The sequence below is a fragment of the Narcine bancroftii genome, chromosome 2, assembly GCF_036971445.1.
Source record: "Narcine bancroftii isolate sNarBan1 chromosome 2, sNarBan1.hap1, whole genome shotgun sequence".
NCBI lineage: Eukaryota > Metazoa > Chordata > Chondrichthyes > Torpediniformes > Narcinidae > Narcine > Narcine bancroftii.
The window spans coordinates 117297310-117312413 of record NC_091470.1 but is presented as its reverse complement, the minus strand read 5'-3'; positions in this window follow the sequence as shown (position 1 = coordinate 117312413).

Below are 15104 nucleotides of genomic sequence, written 5' to 3'. Positions count from 1 at the left end.
CAATTTGGACATGTGAGAAAGTGGAAAAATTTTGGGAAGATCTAAACCAGATATTAAATAAAATCACAAAAAGCAATATACCAAAAAACACAGAGATCTTCCTCCTAAGTAATATAAGAAACAAAGAATTTGGACTCGATTTGGATGGAGCACAAAAAAGATTTGTTATGATAGTCCTAGCTGTAGCAAAAAAATGTATTATGTCAACCTGGAAATTAGAAGACAACTTGAGAATACAACAATGGTACATAGAAATGAATAAATGTATTCCATTAGAAAAAATAACATATAATTTAAGAAATAACATTACAAAATTCGAACAAATATGGGAGCCATATATGAAACACAATAGAGAAATCCTACCGTGGATTTCCACCACCTAAAATGACAGAAGGAGAAGATAACGAAAAGAACTGACTCAATAAAATTTCTTGTTTATTTTTATTAAGTGACAACATTGTTTAACAGGTTAAATGTATCTTATAGATTGAACTTCAAATAAATGGGAAAGGGGGTGAGGGAGGGAGGGAAGGGAGGGGGGAAAAGGGGGAGAAAATGACACTGTATATATTTAAGAAGAAAAATGTCTGTATGTATTTTGGCCAATATGGTTTATAGTGTGAAAAATAAAAAAAAATTAAAAAAAATAAATAAATAATGTTTAGGACCAAAGTACCTTTTTCCTTTATTTCCCCCTGTGCTCCACAGTTTTAAATTTGTAATCAAGCAATTCACATGTGATTAAAGCTACATTCCAGATTTTATTCAAGGTTATTTGTGTATATTTACAGTTTACCATGTAGAAATTACAGCACTTTTTATTCATGGTTCCCCCATTTCAAGGGACCATAATATTCGAGACATTGGTATGTACATTAAAGTTGTGTATCGTTTACATGCAGTGACTGCTTGAAATCTGTGATTCATCACCAGGTGCTGAGTATCTTCTCTGGTGATGCTCTGTCAGGCCTCCACTGCAGCCATCTTGTTTAAATTTTCCCATCAGCATACAGAAGGCATGCTCAATTGGATTTAGATGGGTGACTGACTTGCCCATTCAAGAATTTTTCCAGTTTTTAGCTTTGAGAAACTCCTTTGTTGCTTTAGCAGTCTGTTTGGGTTCATTGTCTTGCTGTAGGATGAAGCACCGTCCAATGAGTTTGGAGGCATTTGCTCAAAATTGAACAGATAAGATGTTTCTGTATACCTCAGAATTCATTTTGCTGCTGCCATCAGCAGTTACATCATCAGTGAAGATAAGTGTGCCATTACCGGTGGCAGCCATATATTCCCAGGCCGTAACACCCCCACTACCGTGTTTCACAGATGAGGTGGTATGCTTTGAATCTTGGGTAGTTCCTTTACACCTTCACACTTTGCTCTTGCCATTGCTCTGATACATTCTTCCTCTATCCACAAGGTCTTTTAAATACTTCTTGGCTCATTCTGTTTCTGTGACTAATTAGTGGTTTGCATCTTGCAATGTAGTCTCTGTATTTCTGTTCATGAAGTCTTCTGCGGACAGTGGTCAATGACACATCCACACCTGTCCCCTGAAGTGTTTTTCTGATCTGGGGATTTTTCTTCATTATGATTAGAATTCTTCTGTCATCATCCTACCAGTCCCTCTGTGATTGCTGAGCTCACTGGTATGCTTTTTCTTCCTAATTATGACCTACACAGTTGATTTTGGTAATCTAAAGGGTTGGGCACTGTCTATTATGTAATGCTAGAGTGCTAGTGATCTCCTGAGCACTGGAGGGAATTGCAGCTTCGGTTGGATTCAAGATGGATGCCTCCACATGATCCTGAGTGAGTTCTTTAGCTAATCAAGTATAGTTGATTTAAACCAATGGTTTTCAAACTGCTCCCCTAAACTCACATACCACTTTAAGTAATCCCTATGTCATCATGCTCTGTGATTAGTAAGGGATTGTTTAAGGTGGTAAGTGGGTGGAAAGGAAAGAATCACTGTTCGAGATCCAATTGTTTCTGAAATATTTTGCTTGAGAAAAAATGTCATTGGTTCATTTCGTTAGGAGCTCTGAAACCGTGCACAGAACGAGTCAATTAGGGACGATTAAAACAGTGGTTTTCAAACTTTTTTCCTCCCACATCCCACCTTAAGCAATCCCTTACTAATTACAGAGCACGATTGCATAGGGATCACTTAAAGAGGAATGTGAGTTTGGAGTCGAGGGGGCCAGTAGAAGACCATGGCAAGTTTGACAAAGTTATCAAGATACTTCATAAACACTGTTTATCCAAAAAAAGGAAACATCGAGAGGTACATGTTTTGTTTACACATGTAATTGCAGAGAGAAAGCTTTGATACTTTTTTTAATGGACTTAAACCTAAAAGCAAGAATATGCAATTTTGGATCGCTGCAAGATTCAATGATCCATGATCAAATTGTGCTCAGGATTATTTTTGAGAAGTTGCAGAATCATTGTGCAAAGCAATGTTTTTCCAAAGGGAAACAAAACAGAAGTGAAAGTGTACACTCTATTGAAGACGCTGTACACATATAGAAGAAACTGCTCTCAGAGATATTCTTTTTGTTGGCATGGTAGTGCAGCACGATTATAAACCAACAGACACTGAACAGCCAAGAATGAACAGAGTTGAGCAGGACAAGTGGACTGTGTCATTGTATACAAATGGAACAAATATTCAAGGTCAATTTGATCTGTGAGCATGACATCAAGGCAATGAAGATAATGCCATACATCCATGCCAATTCTATACAGTTCAAAGCCTACAATGGACAGAGCGTCGACACGAAAGGTACATGTAAACTCAAGGTGAAAGTTAAAGATAAAGAGCACCACCTCTGTTTCACTGTAATCCCAGATGGACATGAATCACTGGTGGGTGACAATGCATGTGAAATCTTAAGCCTAGTCAAGAGAGTGTACACATCAGGGAACTATTGTGTTAGCTGATGCGTTATCCAGGGCAATGACGCAGAGTGAAGCACCAATGAAAGTTCCACAGAGACAGATGTGAATCTCCACTTGAACCTGATCACTGAATTGCTTCCCATATCTGACATGAAATCCAAACAGATCACAGCTGAAACAGAAAAGGGCACAGTTCTACAGAAGGTCATCAAGAATCTAAATGAAGGATGGCCTAAAGGTGAACGTCAGCCACACTACAACATCAGAGCTGAGCTGTGTTGTCAATGGGCTTCTACTCAGTCAGAGCAGAATTATCGCTGTGACAAGAGATGCTGAAAATGGGTGCATGAGGGGCACCTTGGAATGGAAAAATGCAAGAGGAGGCCCAGATATGCTGTTTGTTGGCCAGGGATAAATGCTGACATTGACAGGGTGGTTTCAAGCTGTGAAACATCACCCAAAGCAGGCAAAGGAACCCATGATAATAACTGATATACCAGCAGAACCATGGCAGGAAGTTGGGACTGATCTGTTTCACATGGATGGAAAGAATTACTTGCTGGGTATTGACTATCTATTGAACTACCCAGAGATTGTGCTGCTTCCCAACATGTCTACTGCTTGTGTGATCAAATATATGAAATGGATCTTTGTAAGACATGGAATTCCTCAAATTGTCTACAGTGACAAGGGACCATGATTCAGCTGTAGAGAATTCCAGAACTTTGCAGAAGAGTATGCTTTTTGACACGTGATTTCAAGTCCTCTGCATCCCCAGTTCAACAACAAAGCAGAGAAGAGTTCACATAGTTAAACAGTTGCCCAAAAAAGCATTAGACAGTGGCTCAGATCTATTGATCTATTGAGTGACACAGTTTCTCCACTTAAACATGGCAAGTCAACTGCTGAGTTTCTGATGGGACTTAGACTACACACCAGACTTCTCTACTCTAGAGACCCGAATGAAAGCAGAGATGTTGAAGATGTCGAACAGAAAGAACAGCTCCTGTAAAGGAGATGAAAAGCAAACTATGACAAGTCAACAAGAAGCTTAGGGCCACTGGTACAAACAACACGACACAATAAGAATAAGAGATTCCAACACTTGGGACTGGAGGGAGTAAATCTAAGATCCTACACTGTCAGAACAGAGGATGGTCTGATATAATACTGAGAATTGAAAGAGCCTGCTGAAAACACAAGAGACATTGTAGGAACAGACAAATGCAGAAGATCTAGCCAAAGAGGAACAAGTGCTAGACAGTAGTGGACCAACAAAGCCGACACAAGCACCTGTGTTAAGGGGTTTGATCGAGAGGGGAACACACAATTTTCATATGTATTATTTCAATATTTATGGAGTAGACTTATTGTTTGTCTTTTTCTTATCTTTTTTATCTTTCAATTTTTGTATTGGATCAATATGTGTTTTTTATTAAACTCAATAAAGATATTTTACAAAGAAAAGAAAAGATCCACATGTGTTATCAAAGCACTTGACCGACTGAATCACTAAAAGGAAAAGAACTGCACACTTAAAAAGTTTATGCTGCTGATGTTGTGTTTATGTTTGTGTTGAAATTAATACTGTATTAGGGTGTCATTTTTGTTATATTAAATATCTCAAGGAAAGGGGATGTAATGATAATCCTGATCGCTAGAGTGAGTCAGAGACTAGTTTGTTGCAGCGTCGGTTGGTTTCAAAATGGATGCATCCGCATGGGCCTGAGTGAGTTCTTTAGCTAATAAAGTATAGTTGTTTTAAAAGAACCCAAGTTTATTTATTACAAAGAAACAACACATATCATTGTTTTCCAGCCTCATATTGGCTTCTTTGACTTTCATTGGCACAACTCTGGTCCTCATGTTGAAAAATGGCAACTACAGATCAACAGCTTCCAAGCAAGCCTATCTCTCTTATACCTGTACCAATGAAACAATTAAACCTACCTGAGTGCTCGCAAACACCTGTGAAGCTAAATGTCCCAAATATTATGGTGCCCTGAAAAGAGGGGACTATATATAAAAAGTACTGTAATTTCTACATGGTCAAACCAACATGTACACAAATAACCTTGAATAAAATCTGGAATGTGGACCTTAATCATGTGTGAATTGTTTGATGACAAATTTAAAACTGTGGAGTACAGGTGCAAATAAAGGGAAATAGTGTCTGTCCCAAACATTATGGAAGGCAGTGTAGATCCTCTTGAAACTAATCTGTCCCCTCTTTTTAACTCACACTGCCACTAAACTTTTACTCACTTTCACAAATATTGTATATACAGTATAGTGTATATTGATGTAATTAATTACCTATCTTATTTATTTATTGATGAAAAGCATTGACCCCCCACAGCTAATTCCTGTCGCAACCCCTGAGTTAAAAACCTGTCATGAAAATCACCCAAACTCCCATTTATTTTTGATCTCCATTCCCTCCATTTAACTCATCTTCAATCCTAAATTTATTATCCTCAATCCCAAGTGCTCTAATTTTGCTTTGGTACCTTGTCTGGGGGCCCTCTGAAATGCCAGTTTTCAATATTCATTAAATTGACTGGAAAAAAAAAGATTACAATTGCAAAATTATTTCCTCAACTTTGCAGGCTATCACAGATTGTTTTGAATCTGGGATGTCAGTTGAGAACTTTCTTTCTTGTTATAAATGGGATTAATGAACAGTCTTTTATTTTTGAATTGCAAGTGTAATGAGCCTGAAAATGAGCTGCAGGAGTATTGGTCAGTGCACATCTGGAAGAGCATAGTTTGCAAAGGGAGTGCATGCAGAGAGCAAGAATATGGCAGAGTTGTTGCAGATGGACAATCAGTGGAAACATATGTTGCTGAACAATCCATCTTCAACTGATGCAAGTCTGCTCGCCTAAAACCAGATTTGAAAATGACCTGAAGCGAATGACGCAACTGGTTAATCTCAGCAAGACAACAATCGCAGCACATGCTGGCACCCAACCACAGCATGCAGCTGCGGCAACATCACACGCGCAGATGACTGGACTGGAGAAGGGAGACAGGGCTCTAGAATCTGATAGTGAGATTCTTAAAAGGGACCCAAACAACTGATTAGCTGTGTTAATCAGTTCATAGAAGGGAGATCATTACTGCACAGTACGAGCCATTTGGCCCACAATGTTGTGCTGGTCTATGTCAACCTACTGTATAACAATCTAATCATTCTCTTCATCACACTTATAACCCTCATTTTTTCCTTACATCCATGTCTTTTGAATGTCCCTATTTGTGATGTACTGCTGCAGCAGTAAGCAGACACAAAACTCGAGAAAGTCTGTACTACAGGCTTTACTCAGTTAAAAGTCTCTGCTACAGTGGTAGCTGTACTGGTGACTGCTGAGTGCCTGGCTCGGGAGGGGCCAGCTCAGGATTTTATCGTGGGTGGTTGATTGACAGTCGGCCAGGTGGAGTTTGGTCTATTCAGGTTGGCTGATTGACAGCCGGCCAGGTGTGGTCTATCCTCCGGTGATCTTCCTGCAGGTACAGAGATCACCTCCTGGAGTAGACTAGTGGTGTATCACCACATTCACCCCATTCTTTAAAATTGCCCCAGGGGTGGGGGTGGGGGATGTCATGATAATGAATATGTATGAGATGTACCGGAAGTCACGTGGTATGAGAGCGAGATAAGAACACAAGCAGGAGAACAAAGGAAAACGGGAGAATAAAAAGACACTAAGAAGTTTACCTGATAAACTTGTGTTTAATGTTTTATTAACTTCACATTTCGGGCCACAAATGTGACATTGGCGACGAGGATGAAAGAAGCTTGAAGAAAATTAAAGACTAAACAAGATTACAGAGGATTACAGACAACTTCAAGGTGATAAGAATTTTCTCTGTGACTCAGTACTTTTGGGGCTGGAATATTTCCTCATGGCTGGTGCAGACGGTAACTTTCTAACACATAGTGGAATTGCTCATTTTGACCCAACGGGTGATGCAAGCACTGTAAGTGTGAAGTGGAAGGCATGGCTGGATGAATTTGAATCCTACGCCGACAGTCGTGGCCTATTTCTAGATACCGGTACAGGTGAACAAAAAGCGCAGAGAAGGGCGTTACTTCTTTTCACTGCAGGCCCCTCAGTTCGGGAAACATTTAAAACACTTTTGAATGCTGGAAGAAAGGATGAGTACCGGAAAGCGGTAGATGCATTAAATGCACACTATGTAGTGACACCGAATGCTACATTTCAACGCCATTTGTTTCGGAGAACGAGACAATTGGCCAGACAATTGCTCAGTACGTGACGAGACTACGCCAGCTATCTGTTGGATGCAATTACATGGCAGCTGATTTGGACAACCAATTATTGGATCAAGTCGTACAGCACTGCAGATCAGATAAACTCAGAAGACGTCTACTGGAAAGAGGGAGTGAGTTGGAACTCACCGATGCTTTAGCTATTGCTGCTGCATTAGAGGCTGTTGAAGGGCAATTTCATACCATGACCCTGAAAGACAACTCAAGCCAGCAAATTAAGAGGCTCTCACATCGCCATAATCAGCCAAGATATTCGTCGACACAGGACGTGGAGTGTTATCGATGTGGAAACCGAGGTCACTTTGGAAAAGACCCATATTGCCCGGCCAAAGGCAAAGTTTGCAGAAAGTGTGGAGGTAAGGACCATTTTGCAAAGAAGTGCAAAAGCAAGTCCAATGCAGACCAGAAGAGGAAGAGTACAACTTCCAAAGGCAAAGCCTGGGGGAAAGGAAAGTATCCTGGAAAGAAAGATACCATTCGCCAGATAGACGGTGATGATGATGATACCCAGGAGGAACAGAGTTGTTACCAATTTACGTTGAATGAAGTACATCATGAGAAGGTCCCAGTGATCATTGGTGGAGTGACAGTGCAGGTCATTGTAGACTCAGGCAGTGACAGTAATGTGATTGATCGACATTTATGGGAGAAGTTGAAAAGGAAAAAGATCATCTGTACCTCAAAGAAGTGTTCCAAGAAACTGTATCCATACACAGCAACCAAGCCATTGCAGACCATTGGATGTTTTACTGCAACTGTTGAAGCTGGAGATAAGTACACCGAAGCAGAATTTATGGTCATAGAAGAGAGGGGAGAACCATTGTTTAGTAGAAGCACAGCGCAAGACCTGGCAATACTTCATATTGGAGCTTTTGTCAATTCAATTCAGTCATACGAGGATATGAAGCAAGAATTCCCCGCAGTCTTCCAAGGAGTAGGAAAGCTGAAAGGTCGACAATTGAAGCTAGCGGTAGATGAAAGGGTCAAACCCAAGGCACAACCAATGCGCCGAACTCCGTTTGGACTTCGTGGGAAAGTCGAAGCCAAAATTAAAGAATTGATCGAACAAGACATTATTGAACCGGTGGAACATTTGACACAATGGGTCAGTCCAGTAGTGATTGTGCCCAAACCAAAGGGTGACATAAGACTATGTGTTGACATGAGAATGGCCAATGAAGCTATAATTAGAGAACGACACCCTATACCAACGGTGGAGGAAATACTTCAAGAACTAACTACCAGCAAGGTATTCTCAAAAATTGATCTGAAATGGGGCTATCATCAATTAGAGCTGGATCCAAGTTCCCGAGATGTAACTACATTTGTGACTCACTGTGGATTGTATCGTTACAAGAGACTATCATTTGGAATTAATGCAGCTTCGGAGATCTACCAGTATGAAATCCATCGAGTGATTCAAGGCATTCCTGGAGTTGCCAACATTTCTGACGACATCATAGTCCATGCACCAACGAAGGAAGAGCATGATAAACGGTTGAGGCGTGTACTATCTAGACTACAGGAGGCAGGCCTTACCATGAATGGAAACAAGTGCCAGTTCGATGTGTCAGAAATGGACTTCATGGGACACAGACTTACACGGGAAGGACTAAACCCTGCAGAGGCCAAGGTGAAAGCTATTGCAGAGGCACGTGCACCTCAGAAAGCAACAGAGGTGAGGAGTTTCCTGGGATTGGTCAATTTTTGTGCAAAGTTCATTCCTAATTTCGCTACAGTGGCAGAACCACTAAGGAAACTAACCAAGAAAGGTGTACCATTTCATTTTGGATCTGAGCAGAAGAAAGCGTTCACAGCGCTGAGGCAAAGCCTGACTGATGCAAAAACTCTTGGATATTACGATCCGGCGGCATCAACCAAAGTCATAGCGGATGCCAGCCCGGTTGGTTTAGGAGCCGTGTTGGTCCAGATGCATGATGGAGGACCAAGAATCATTGCCTATGCCAGCAGATCGTTATCAGATGTGGAAAGAAGATACTCTCAGACAGAGAAAGAAGCACTCGGACTTGTATGGGCCTGAGAGAGGTTCCATGCATATTTATACGGCATTGAATTTGTACTCATCATAGATCATAAGCCATTAGAGGTGATCTATGCACCTAGATCCAAACCATGTGCCAGAATAGAGAGATGGGTACTCAGACTACAACCCTACAAATATAAAGTAATCCACATAGCAGGGAAAGCAAACATTGCTGATCCGCTGTCCAGATTGGTGAAGGATGGATGTCCACAATCCAGTCAGAATTGGGAACAGAAACAGAGAGCTTTGTATGCTTCGTAGCTATTCAGTCGACACCGAAAGCTGTGACTACGAAGGAAGTCGAGAGAGAATCCGAACGTGATCCAGAACTCAGGGAAGTAAGAGAATGCATACAGAGTGGACAATGGGACAAGTGTACTCACAAGGCTTACATTCCCATTAGAGATGAACTTTGTTGCATCGGACAGTGTGTATTAAGAGGTTGCAGATTGGTGATACCACAAAGATTGAGACTGAAGATCGTATCCTTAGCGCATGAAGGACACCTAGGCATTGTTGGTACCAAGCAAAACCTCAGGACCAAGGTATGGTGGCCAGGTTGTGATAAAGACGCAGAAAAATTTGTTAAAACTTGTCACGGATGTCAAATCACAAGTAGGAGTAATCCACCAGAACCGATCCAGAGTACGCAACTTCCAACAGGACCATGGATCGACGTAGCTGTTGATTTTCTTGGACCTTTACCGACGGGTGAATCAATTATGGTAGTGATAGATTACTACAGCAGATACTATGAGTACGTGGTGTTGAAGTCCACAACCACTGAAAAAACAATACAAGCATTAGCAGAGATATTCGCAAGATATGGATTACCTGTTACATTATACTCTGACAATGGTCCACAATTCATTTCAGAGACATTTGCGGAATACATGAGGACCACAGGTATCCACCATCATAAAGTAACTCCGAAATGGCCGCAAACCAACGGAGAAGTAGAGAGACAAAATCAGTCCATTGAAAAACGATTGAGGATTGCACACGCTGAAGGACAAAATTGGCGAGAAGCATTGCTATCTTATGTGGCTGTCTATCGAGCAACGCCTCATGCAACCACTGGAAAAAGTCCTGCAGAAGCATTTTTTGGGAGAAAAATCCGCACAAAAATGCCAGAAATAAAGGAAATCCGAGACGACCAGGAGTTGAGGGACCACGATGCTGAAAAGAAAGGTGCAGCAAAGCTGTACACAGATTCGAAACGTGGAGCCAAGTACTCAGACATCATGCCAGGAGATAATGTTCTAGTGAGGCATGAAACTGGCGGTAAGCTAGACACACCTTATTACCATCAACCCTATACTGTCGTATCCAGAAGTGGCAGTATGGTGACAGTCAAGTCTCCGACTGGAGTCCTGTATAAGAGAAATGTATCAGGTGTAAAAAGGTACCAGTCCAGAGATACATCGAGCGAAGAGGTTGAAAGGCCAATACGAGATGCTGAAACTGAGAGACCTGATGATGTTCCAGAGGCAGTTACCAGCACTCCTGATGAAGTGACTAGAGCGCCAGAAACACCCGAAGCCGTGGCGAGCAGTATTTCCGACGCTGAGAGTGAACAACCGAGAAGCGACGACAATATCGCAGGCAGGCCGAAACGAAACCGGAAAGTGCCCAAACGATACGAAAACTTTGTGCCATAGTTTTAATAAGAACTTTGGGACAGTATTTTAATCTTATATCATAAAGTGCATGTATGAGTGCTGTAGGAAGTAAACTTTATGTAGTTGAGTTATTGTATTACCATTAGTTACGATGTTTGTAGGCTTCCAAGGGATATTGGTAAGTGAAGGTAAAGTTTATTTCTGATTAAAGGAGGGATGTTATGATAATGAATATGTATGAGATGTACCGGAAGTCACGTGGTATGAGAGAGAGATAAGAACACAAGCAGGAGAACAAAGGAAAACGGGAGAATAAAAAGACACTAAGAAGTTTACCTGATAAATTTGTGTTTAATGTTTAATAAACTTCACATTTCGGGCCACAAATGTGACAGGGGGGTTGCAATATTCTTAGGTGGTACATGAATATTTACAGGTTTAGACAGTCCGGTGGCCGTCGAAGTCTCTGTGACTGTCGCAGGGTTGGCTCCTGTTCAAAGGTAGGTGAGGGCGTGCTGGGTGTCTGATGGCTAGACAGGGCAGCTAGGGTGGGCGCCAGGATGGTTGGCGTAGCGTAGCATGGTGGGGTGGCCAGGACATCCTGGATCAGCAAGCAAGTGAGGCGTTGGAGGGGCGGGGAGAAAGGTTGCCCCCGCAGCGCGAATGTGCAATGAGTGCTCGAGATGAGGAAGATGCATCGAGCCAACCTGGAGACATTTCTCCAGGTTGGCATCATGGTCCTGGGGCAGTGGAGGCTGCTGTGTCGAGGTGGGTGCTCCTGCTGGGGCCAGATCTCTGGTTGAAATGGTGTCTTCCCAGCCATTGGGGTACCTGATGTAGGCATAGTTGTGGTTGGCGTGTAGGAGGAACACATGCTCGACCAGAGAGCAAGAATATGGCAGGGTTGTTACAGATGGACAATCAGTGGAAACATATGTTGCTACATAATCCATCTTCAACTGATTGCCTTGTGGGCCCGTATGTGTTTACGCAGGAGCACCAGTCCCAGAGACGTGAGCCATGCGGGGAAGGATTTCCTGGGGAATAAAACAGGTGTTTGTGAGGGGTCTCGTTGGTGGTATACACAGAAGTGACCTGATAGCGTGAAGCGCCTCAGGGAGGGCATCCTGCCAGTAGTCCACGGACCAGCCTTTTGACTTAAGGGTCAGGAGGACTGCCTTCCAAATCACTCTGTTTTCACACTCCACCTGCCCATTGCCTCTTGGGTTGTAACTAGTCATGCTACTAGTTGCGATGTTTCTTGCTGTCAGGTACTGGCGCAGCTCCTCACTCATGAAACTGGATCCCCGGTCACTGTGGATGAACACAGGGTAGCTGAACAGAATGAAGATCTGTGTCTGTGCCCTGATGATGGTGGCTGTGGAGATGTCTGGCCACTGGATGGCAAAGGGAAAATGGGAGTACTCGTCTATCACTGCGAGGAAGTAGACGTTCTGGTTTGTGGAAGGCAGGGCACCCTTGAAGTCAATTCTGAGGCATTTGAAGGGCTGGGTGGCCTTTATGATGTGGGCATGGGGTGGGCGGAAGAAGCAAGGCTTGCATTCCGCTCAGTCCTGGTATGCCTCAGTCATGGTCTGGACTTCCTGGACAGTGTATGGGAGTTTCTGGGAGTTGATGAAATTGATAGAGGCGTATATCACCCGGGTGGCAGAGGGATTCGCTGAGTGCCTGCAGCTGGTCGGCCTGGACTGACGCACAGGTCTGGGATAGGGATAGGGTACTGGATGTCGTAGCTGAATGTTGCTAGCTCGACTCCATCTTGACATTTTTGATCTTGCCTTTGTGGGTGGTGCTAAACATGAATGCCACTGCACACTGGTCGGTGAGGAAGGTGAATCTCCTGCCTGCCAGGTAGTGACGCCAGTGGCGGATCGCTTCCATGATTGCTTGGGCCTCCTTTTCAATGGTGGAGTGCCCGAGCTCGAAATCATGGAGGGTTCTTGAGAAGAAGGCAACGGGTTGCCCCTCCTGGTAGAGAGTGGTGGCAAGGGCCACATTGGAGGCATTGGACTCCACCTGGAATGGGGAGTCCTCATCCACAGCATGCATCGTGGCATCTGCAATGTTCTGCCTGATGCAAGTAAAAGCTGCCTGTGCCTCAGGTGGGAGGGGAAGGGTGGTGGCCTGGACCAGTGGGCGGACCTTGTCCGAGAAGCGGGGAACCCACTGGGAGTAGTAAAGGAAGATTCTGAGGCACCTGCAGAGGGCCTTGAGCGTGTGTGGAAGGGGTAGCTCCGTTAATGGGAGCATGCGCTCTGGATCAGAGCCGATGACACCATGTGCCACGATGTACCACAGGATGGTGAAGCAGGTGGTGCTGAACACACACTTCTCTTTGTTATAAGTGAAGTTCAGCTCCTTGGCCATCCGAAGAAATCTCTCCAGGTTGGCATCATGGTCCTACTGGTTGTGGCTGCAGATGGTGACATTATCCAGGTATGGGAAGGTCGCTCTCAGCTTGTTCTGGTCTACCATGCAGTCCATTTCGCGCTGAAAGACAGAGACCCCGTTAGTGATACCGATCGGAACTCAATGGAACTGGTAGAGATGCCCGTCTGCCTCAAAGGTGGTGAAGGGCTTGTCCCGCGTGTGGATCGGGAGCTGATCATAGGCCGACTTCAGATTGATTGTGGAGAAGACCCTGTAGCGGACTATCTCGTTGACCACGTTGGCTATCCTGGGTAACGGATAGGCATCCAGCTGGGTGTACTGGTTAATGGTCTGACTCTAGTCTATGACCATTCTCAGTTTGCTGCCTCCTTTGACCACCAGGACTTGGGCTCTTCATGGGCTGGTTCTGGGTTCTATGTCGCCATCCGCCAGAAGCCGTTTTACCTCCACTTTAATGAATTCTCTATCGGCTGCGCAATAGTGCCTGCTGCTTACCGCAATCGGTTTGCAGTCTGGCGTGAGGTAGGAGAAGAGGGCGGGAGGGGTGATGCACAGTGTGGAGAGGCCGCAGATGGGCTGGGGCTGGTCGGACGGTGCACTGTGGAGCATGAATGGGGGTAGGGGCCCACTGAAAGTGAGGGTGATGCTCTGTAGATGGCACTGGAAATCTAAGCCTAGGTGGACTGGGGCACAAAGTCTGGGCATGGCCAGGAGCCTGAATCCGTTGTATGTCCCCCTCCCCCCACACACAGTCAGATCAACGGAGCAGTGCCCGAGAGTTTTTATGGTGCGGTCCTGGGCGGCAAAAGCGATAGCAAAGCTCGTGGAGTAGATTTTAAGTCTCTAAATTTGGGCCACATTCAGGTGTATGAAACTCTCAGTACTGCCGCTGTCGAATAGGCATTTTGTTAGCTGACCATTAATAGCGATGTCCATCATGGAGTGCCCGAGGCCGTGTGGGATGTCTCTCTTTAGTGTAGTGGCTGCTAGGACCATCTCGGGGTCCGAGTCGCTGCTCTCTGATGATTGAGGTGAGTGGCAGCCAGTGGCGTCCTTTGCAGGCACGATGGAGGTGACATCCTCGGTCTTGGGGTGCATTGGGAGGGAGGTCTGGTCGGCACCCGTGTTGACCACATCGACATCACTGTCGTCATCGTCGTCACCCTGTTCTGGGTGGGAGGTGGGGTTGTGTGCTGGATCGGCCTGATAGGCCCAAGATGGCTGACACAAGATGGCAGCACCCTGTGGGTGTGCGTGGTGGCGGCATGGCTGGCTCTACCCGTCGGTCATGCTGCCTGCTTTGGGGGAGGTGATATCATCGTGCTCTGCGTCAGAGGAAGTGACATTATCTGTGGTGGTGGAAGTGACGTCTTTGCTGGCTTTGGCTGGTGAAGCTTTGGGTAGGGCGGCGCTCATGGCTAGCATGCGGTGGTAGTACCCATCGGGGTCGGATGTGGGGCATACGAGGAGGACGGAAGTCACTGGGCGAGTAATGGCGGCATCCGGCCCTCGCACGTGGCGGCGTCCGGTGGGTAGCAAGATGATCATAGAGAGCTGCTGAGCTGCCAGCAGGCTTCAAAAGGCATACTTTTGCATAGTGGCCTTTCTTGCCACATCACGAACAGAACTGGTTTCTCGCCGGGCAGTTTTGGCACGATTATCGATCAGACCCACACTTGGACCCACAGTACTTACTCGGGCGCAGGGCACCTGCGGCAGAGAAGCATTCATCTACCAGCGGTAGTCAGGGCTGCAGCCTCCAAGGAGCGGATTACCTCTATAGTTTGGGTCAGGGAGTACATATTGTCTTCTAGTAACTTCTGGT